At 37.4% G+C, this 6,627-nt stretch overlaps 1 long non-coding RNA gene across 1 annotated transcript; it reads right to left on the bottom strand.

Moving 5' to 3' along the window:
- Window positions 1-343: 343 nt before the first annotated feature.
- Window positions 344-2,843, bottom strand: LOC146916491 (uncharacterized). Its single transcript, XR_015013875.1, has 2 exons — window positions 2,306-2,843; window positions 344-541 (listed from the first exon to the last, which is right to left on the bottom strand). It is a non-coding gene; the product is annotated as an uncharacterized LOC146916491 (long non-coding RNA).
- Window positions 2,844-6,627: the final 3,784 nt, after the last annotated feature.

Below are 6,627 nucleotides of genomic sequence, written 5' to 3'. Positions count from 1 at the left end.
TTTACCACCATTTTGGCCATTTTTGAAATTTCTAAAATCAACCATGGAAGTCGTAGATATGCTCGTTAGATTTCCTCGGAACCACTACATGCTTCGATTCGATAATGCTAGGCCATTTTATGCCCTTTTTAGTGAAAGAAAATGGTCAAAAACGAGTAAAATCCGTAAATTGACTAGGAAATTAACCTAACCCCCATTTTGGCCGTTTTTGAAAATTCTAAAACTCTAATATAAACCATGGAAGTCGTAGATATGCTGGTTAGATTTCCTAGGAACTGTTACTGTAACACCCATACCAGACATATCTAGAAAGTCTGGCACGTGCGTTAATATTAGTACTGGATACATTAAAATATACAACAATTAAAAACTTCGAATGAATAATATTTACATCAAGTTACGTTCGTATAAATAATAATACAACACAACTCATCCATACATAAAAATACATCCTTGATGTCCATATCGTTCTGCAGCTTTACGAACGAACCCTTGAAGTAATATTCATTCGGCTCCGAACATGCATAAACGTCCTGCTTATCTGAAACAAATAAGGATTGGGATGAGACATAATGTCTCAGTGAGTTCCCCTAAATCCTAGGCTATAGGCAACCTCAAGGGGAAACCTACGGTCACCACGTGTCTACATTACAACCTGACGGTTGATTATACGTGTGTGGGGACTTGCAGACTTAGACGGTAGTGCATACTAGAGCCGTCATAGTCATATCTTACTTGTTATAGGCTTCTCACCTATACATGTCATGGCGGTTGAGGGAACCTAAACCGCATTGCCAAGCATACGTTTTACGTAACAAGGCCTAAACATAAATAACATAACATACTCGTGACATGATTCTAAACCGGACGATTAGGGAAACCTAAGGTCGTCACGGACATAGTTTTCTTCACTTGCTCTATACATAACTTACTCTCGTCTAATAGCATTTCATGCTCTTGTTCTTGTTCTTAAACATAATCATACATGGGCTCGATCATGAGCATAAACATAACATAATCATAATAAACATAATCGTATCTAAGTTCATTCATTAGGTTAGCGTTGAACAAACAGTTATTATCTTGATTCATTTTACGGATAGTCCCGGGTGGAGTAACCCCGAGATCAATCCCATACATGACCGATGTACGTACATCGGACTCCCTCGGTGTCGTGCGGGTCCCTTGCGGCTTAAACCGTTCCCCTTAGGTCGAGAACCTCCCGTATCCCCCTGGTGTGGATAACGAGAGACACGAGCACCTACGTCTTGTTACTCAGTGACATGCGGGTCCCTTACGGCTTGAATCGTTCTCATCATGAGAACCCCTTGTATCCCCCTGATGTGGATATCAAGAGACATGTCACCTACACTTATTAGTCATAGTCTTGTCGTGCATATAAGTTAAACATATACATACTTGCTTATTACCTCGGAATCTTAATCGATCCGATTAACGGTAACTTATCATTCTAGGTCATGCTTGCACAAACTTAATCATGGTGGAGAGAAATAACTTATCAATCCACGACTTATACTTGTTCATATGCGAAGAGAATATACTTCGCGTCTTATTATTCTAGAAATTCTTGCTATCTTTCTAGTTCTCGACTAGCTAAGCCGAGGCTCTACATTCATGCCTTTCCTTAGTTCATTACTACCCCATCATACGTAAACTCTCTTGTGCCATTATTGTTGTACATGCTAAGATTGCCACGATTAATGATGCAAGGATCAATTGACGATGCGTGCAAAGTTTCATTAATTACTAGAGACCGAAAATGCCATAAACCCAAGTTTCAAGCCGTTTATAAATTCTATGATTTGAAAAAGCCAAACTTGTTCCAGTAGAAAAATAAGTGAAAACAGTGAAAGAACACTTCGAAACGATCGCTACGGACCCCCACACGACTGCCCCCAAGCACCCGAACGCAGAACAACGCGGAGGTTGTCCTGTCTGGGGCGCCTGGCGCCAGGAGTGGGGCGCCTAGCGCTGGCTCCCTGTGTGTGGGCGCCTAGCGCCCTTGTACAGGCGCAGCGCTGCGAATTTTGCGTTTTCGGTGTTTTCGGCTACGGGTTTTCGCCATTTTCGACCCAAAATTCGTCCAATTAGACCCTGTAATGCACCAAACTCATCCAACGACATGTATAGACTTATTTAAACATATATCATGGCAATTTTAACATATAAACAACTAGGATTGGCTTGGGGTACTAAAGTTCCATAAAATCTAAACTAACATAGAATCATGATTTTCTACAAGATTAATCAATCCCAAAGGTGGTAATCTATCTATGGAACTCACCTAGACATGTTCTTGTGATAGCTCTAAGCCTCTAGCTCAAGCAATCTCCCATCCTATCTCTTGAACACTTGTTTCCTTGACTTAATCCAATCCATCCTATTGCTCTTTCTTGACACACAAACACCATGATTCTTAATCTTGAAGTAAACCTAGCTTGAACCATCTTCCATATTACCACAAAACCAAACCCTAACTCTTGAATCCATTCTTGATATGAGACATAGAGAAATCAAACAAAACCCCAAGTTTCCTTAACTCAAGAGATGATGAGAGAACATAATTTAGAACCTTGCCATAAAAAGAGAAAGATTTGGAAAGGATTGATGGAGTGAGTGAGGGAAGAGGGCGATGGAGAAGAGTAGAGAGAAGGAAGAGCAAATTCCTTTTTCCCCAAACCTAGAGAGAGGAAAGATGGAAAGGAATGAGATATTTTGGAAGAAAACCAAATAAATATCCTTACCACGTGCAATTACCCAATTGCCCTTGCTTTAAACGTGTTTAGCTTGACTCTAGTACATAAGTCCATACTTTACTAATATCGCTTAATAATATCCTCCATCATTCATAACATTCTTCACCAAACTTGTTTTCTATGACTCTTAGTCCTCTGATACGTTTGTCAGATAAAATTTCCATTAGCAGACGAGCGGGATGTTACAGTTACATGGTTCGATCCGATAAGGCTAGGCCACTTTATGCCCTTTTTAGTGAAAGAAAAATGATCAAAATCGAGTAAAATCCGTAAATTTACAAGGAAATTAACTTAACCCCCATTTTGGCCGTTTTTGAAAATTCTAATATAAACCATGGAAGTCGTAGATATGCTGTTTAGATTTCCTAGGAACTATTACATGGTTTGATCCGATAAGGCTAGGCAACTTTATCCCCTTTTTAGTGAAAGAAAAATAGTCGAAAACGAGTAAAATCCGTAAATTGACAAGGAAATTAACCTAACCCCCATTTTGGCCGTATTTGAAAATTCTAAAATCAACCATGGAAGTCATAGATATGCTCGTTAGATTTCCTAGGAACTATTACATGCTTCGATTCGATAAGGCTAGGCCACTTTTTGCCTTTTTTAGGGAAAGAAAAAAGGTCAAAAACGAGTAAAATCCGTAAATTAACAAGGAAATTAACGTAACCCCCATTTTGGCCGTTTTTGAAAATTCTAAAATCAACCATGGAAGTCATAGATATGCTCGCTAGATTTCCTAGGAACTATTACATGCTTCGATTTGATAAGGCTAGGCCACTTTATGCCTTTTTTAGGGAGCGAAAAAGGGGCAAAAACGAGTAAAATCCGTAAATTAACAAGGAAATTAACTTCACCCCCATTTTGGCCGTTTTTGAAAACTCTAATATAAACCATGGAAGTCGTAGATATGCTGGTTAGATTTCCTAGGAACTATTACATGGTTCGATCCGATAAGGCTAGGCCACTTTATGCCCTTTTTAGTGAAAGAAAAATGATCAAAATCGAGTAAAATCCGTAAATTTACAAGGAAATTAACTTAACCCCCATTTTGGCCGTTTTTGAAAATTCTAATATAAACCATGGAAGTCGTAGATAGGCTGGTTAGATTTTCTAGGAACTATTACATGGTTCGATCCGATAAGGCTAGGCCACTTTATACCCTTTTTAGTGAAAGAAAAATGGTCAAAAACGAATAAAATCCGTAAATTGACAAGGAAATCAACCTAACCCCCATTTTCGCCATTTTTGAAAATTCTAAAATCAACCATGGAAGTCATAGATACGCTCGTTAGATTTCCTAGGAACTATTACATGCTTCGATTCGATATGGCTAGGCCACTTTATGCCATTTTTAGTGAAAGAAAAAGGATAAAAATCGAGTAAAATCCGTAAATTTACAAGGAAATTCACTTTACCACCATTTTGGCCATTTTTGAAATTTCTAAAATCAACAATGGAAGTCGTAGATATGCTCGTTAGATTTCCTCGGAACTATTACTTGCTTCGAGTCGATAATGCTAGGCCACTTTATGCCCTTTCTAGTGAAAGAAAAATGGTCAAAAACGAGTAAAATCCGTAAATTGACAAAGAAATTAACCTAACCCCCATTTTGGCTGTTTTTGAAAATTCTAAAATCAACCATGGAAGTCATAGATATGCTCGTTAGATTTCCTAGGAACTATTACATGCTTCGATTCGATAAGGCTAGGCCACTTTTTGCCTTTTTTAGGGAAAGAAAAAGGGTCAGTAAAATCCGTAAATTAACAAGGAAATTAACTTAACCCCCATTTTGGCCGTTTTTGAAAATTCTAATATAAACCATGGAAATCGTAGATATGCTGATTAGATTTCCTAGGAACTATTACATGGTTCGATCCGATAAGGCTAGGCTACTTTATGCCCTTTTTAGTGAAAGAAAAATGGTCAAAAATGAGTAAAATCCGTAAATTGACAAGGAAATTAACCTAACCCCCATTTTGGCCGTTTTGAAAATTCTAAAATCAACCATGGAAGTCATAGATATGCTCGTTAGATTTCCTAGGAACTATTACATGCTTCGATTCGATAAGGTTAGGCCACTTTATGCCCTTTTTAGTGAAAGAAAAAGGATCAAAATCGAGTAAAATCCGTAAATTTACAAGGAAATTCACTTTACCACCATTTTGGCCATTTTTGAAATTTCTAAAATCAACCATGGAAGTCGTAGATATGCTCGTTAGATTTCCTCGAAACTATTACATGCTTTGATTCGATAAAGCTAGGCCATTTTATGCCCTTTTTAGTTAAAGACAATTGTCAAAAACGAGTAAAATCCGTAAATTGACAAGGAAATTAACCTAACCCCCATTTTGGCCGTTTTTGAAAATTCTAAAATCAACCATGGAAGTCATAGATATGCTCGATTGATTTCCTAGGAACTATTACATGCTTCAATTCGATAAGGCTAGGCCACTTTTTGCCTTTTTTAGGGAAAGAAAAAAGGTCAAAAACGAGTAAAATCCGTAAATTAACAAGGAAATTAACGTAACCCCCATTTTGGCCGTTTTTGAAAATTCTAATATAAACCATGGAAGTCGTAGATATGCTGGTTAGATTTCCTAGGAACTATTACATGGTTCGATCCGATAAGGCTAGGCAACTTTATCCCCTTTTTAGTGAAAGAAAAATAGTCGAAAACGAGTAAAATCCATAAATTGACAAGGAAATTAACCTAACCCCCATTTTGGCCGTTTTTGAAAATTCTAAAATCAACCATGGAAGTCATAAATACGCTCGTTAGATTTCCTAGGAACTATTACATGTTTCGATTCGATAAGGCTAGGCCACTTTATGCCTTTTTTAGGGAGGAAAAAGGGTCAAAAACGAGTAAAATCCGTAAATTAACAAGGAAATTAACTTAACCCCAATTTTGGCCGTTTTTGAAAACTCTAATATAAACCATGGAAGTCGTAGATATGCTGGTTAGATTTCCTAGGAACTATTACATGGTTCGATCCTAAGGCTAGGCAACTTTATGCCCTTTTTAGTGAAAGAAAAATGGTCAATATCGAGTAAAATCCGTAAATTTACAAGGAAATTCACTTTACCACCATTTTGGCCATTTTTGAAATTTCTAAAATCAACCATGGAAGTCGTAGATATGCTCGTTAGATTTCCTCGGAACCACTACATGCTTCGATTCGATAATGCTAGGCCATTTTATGCCCTTTTTAGTGAAAGAAAATGGTCAAAAACGAGTAAAATCCGTAAATTGACAAGGAAATTAACCTAACCCCCATTTTGGCCGTTTTTGAAAATTCTAAAATCAACCATGGAAGTCATAGATATGCTCGTTAGATTTCCTAGGAACTATTACATGCTTCGATTCGATAAGGCTAGGCCACTTTTTGCCTTTTTTAGGGAAAGAAAAAAGGTCAAAAACGAGTAAAATCCGTAAATTAACAAAGAAATTAACGTAACCCCCATTTTGGCCGTTTTTGAAAATTCTAATATAAACCATGGAAGTCGTAGATATGCTGGTTAGATTTCCTAGGAACTATTACATGGTTCGATCCGATAAGGCTAGGCAACTTTATCCCCTTTTTAGTGAAAGAAAAATAGTCGAAAACGAGTAAAATCCGTAAATTGACAAGGAAATTAACCTAACCCCCATTTTGGCCGTTTTTGAAAATTCTAAAATCAACCATGGAAGTCATAGATATGCTCGTTAGATTTCCTTGGAACTATTACATGCTTCGATTCGATAAGGCTAGGCCACTTTTTGCCTTTTTTAGGGAAAGAAAAAAGGTCAAAAACGAGTAAAATCCGTAAATTAACAAGGAAATTAACGTAACCCCCATTTTGGCCG

Source organism: Medicago sativa, chromosome 6 (genome assembly GCF_051527215.1).
Source record: "Medicago sativa cultivar Bolivia chromosome 6, Bolivia_mono, whole genome shotgun sequence".
NCBI classification, from domain to species: Eukaryota; Viridiplantae; Streptophyta; class Magnoliopsida; order Fabales; family Fabaceae; genus Medicago; species Medicago sativa.
The sequence above is the reverse complement of the archived record's forward strand: the minus strand, read 5'-3'. Positions and strand labels throughout refer to the sequence as shown.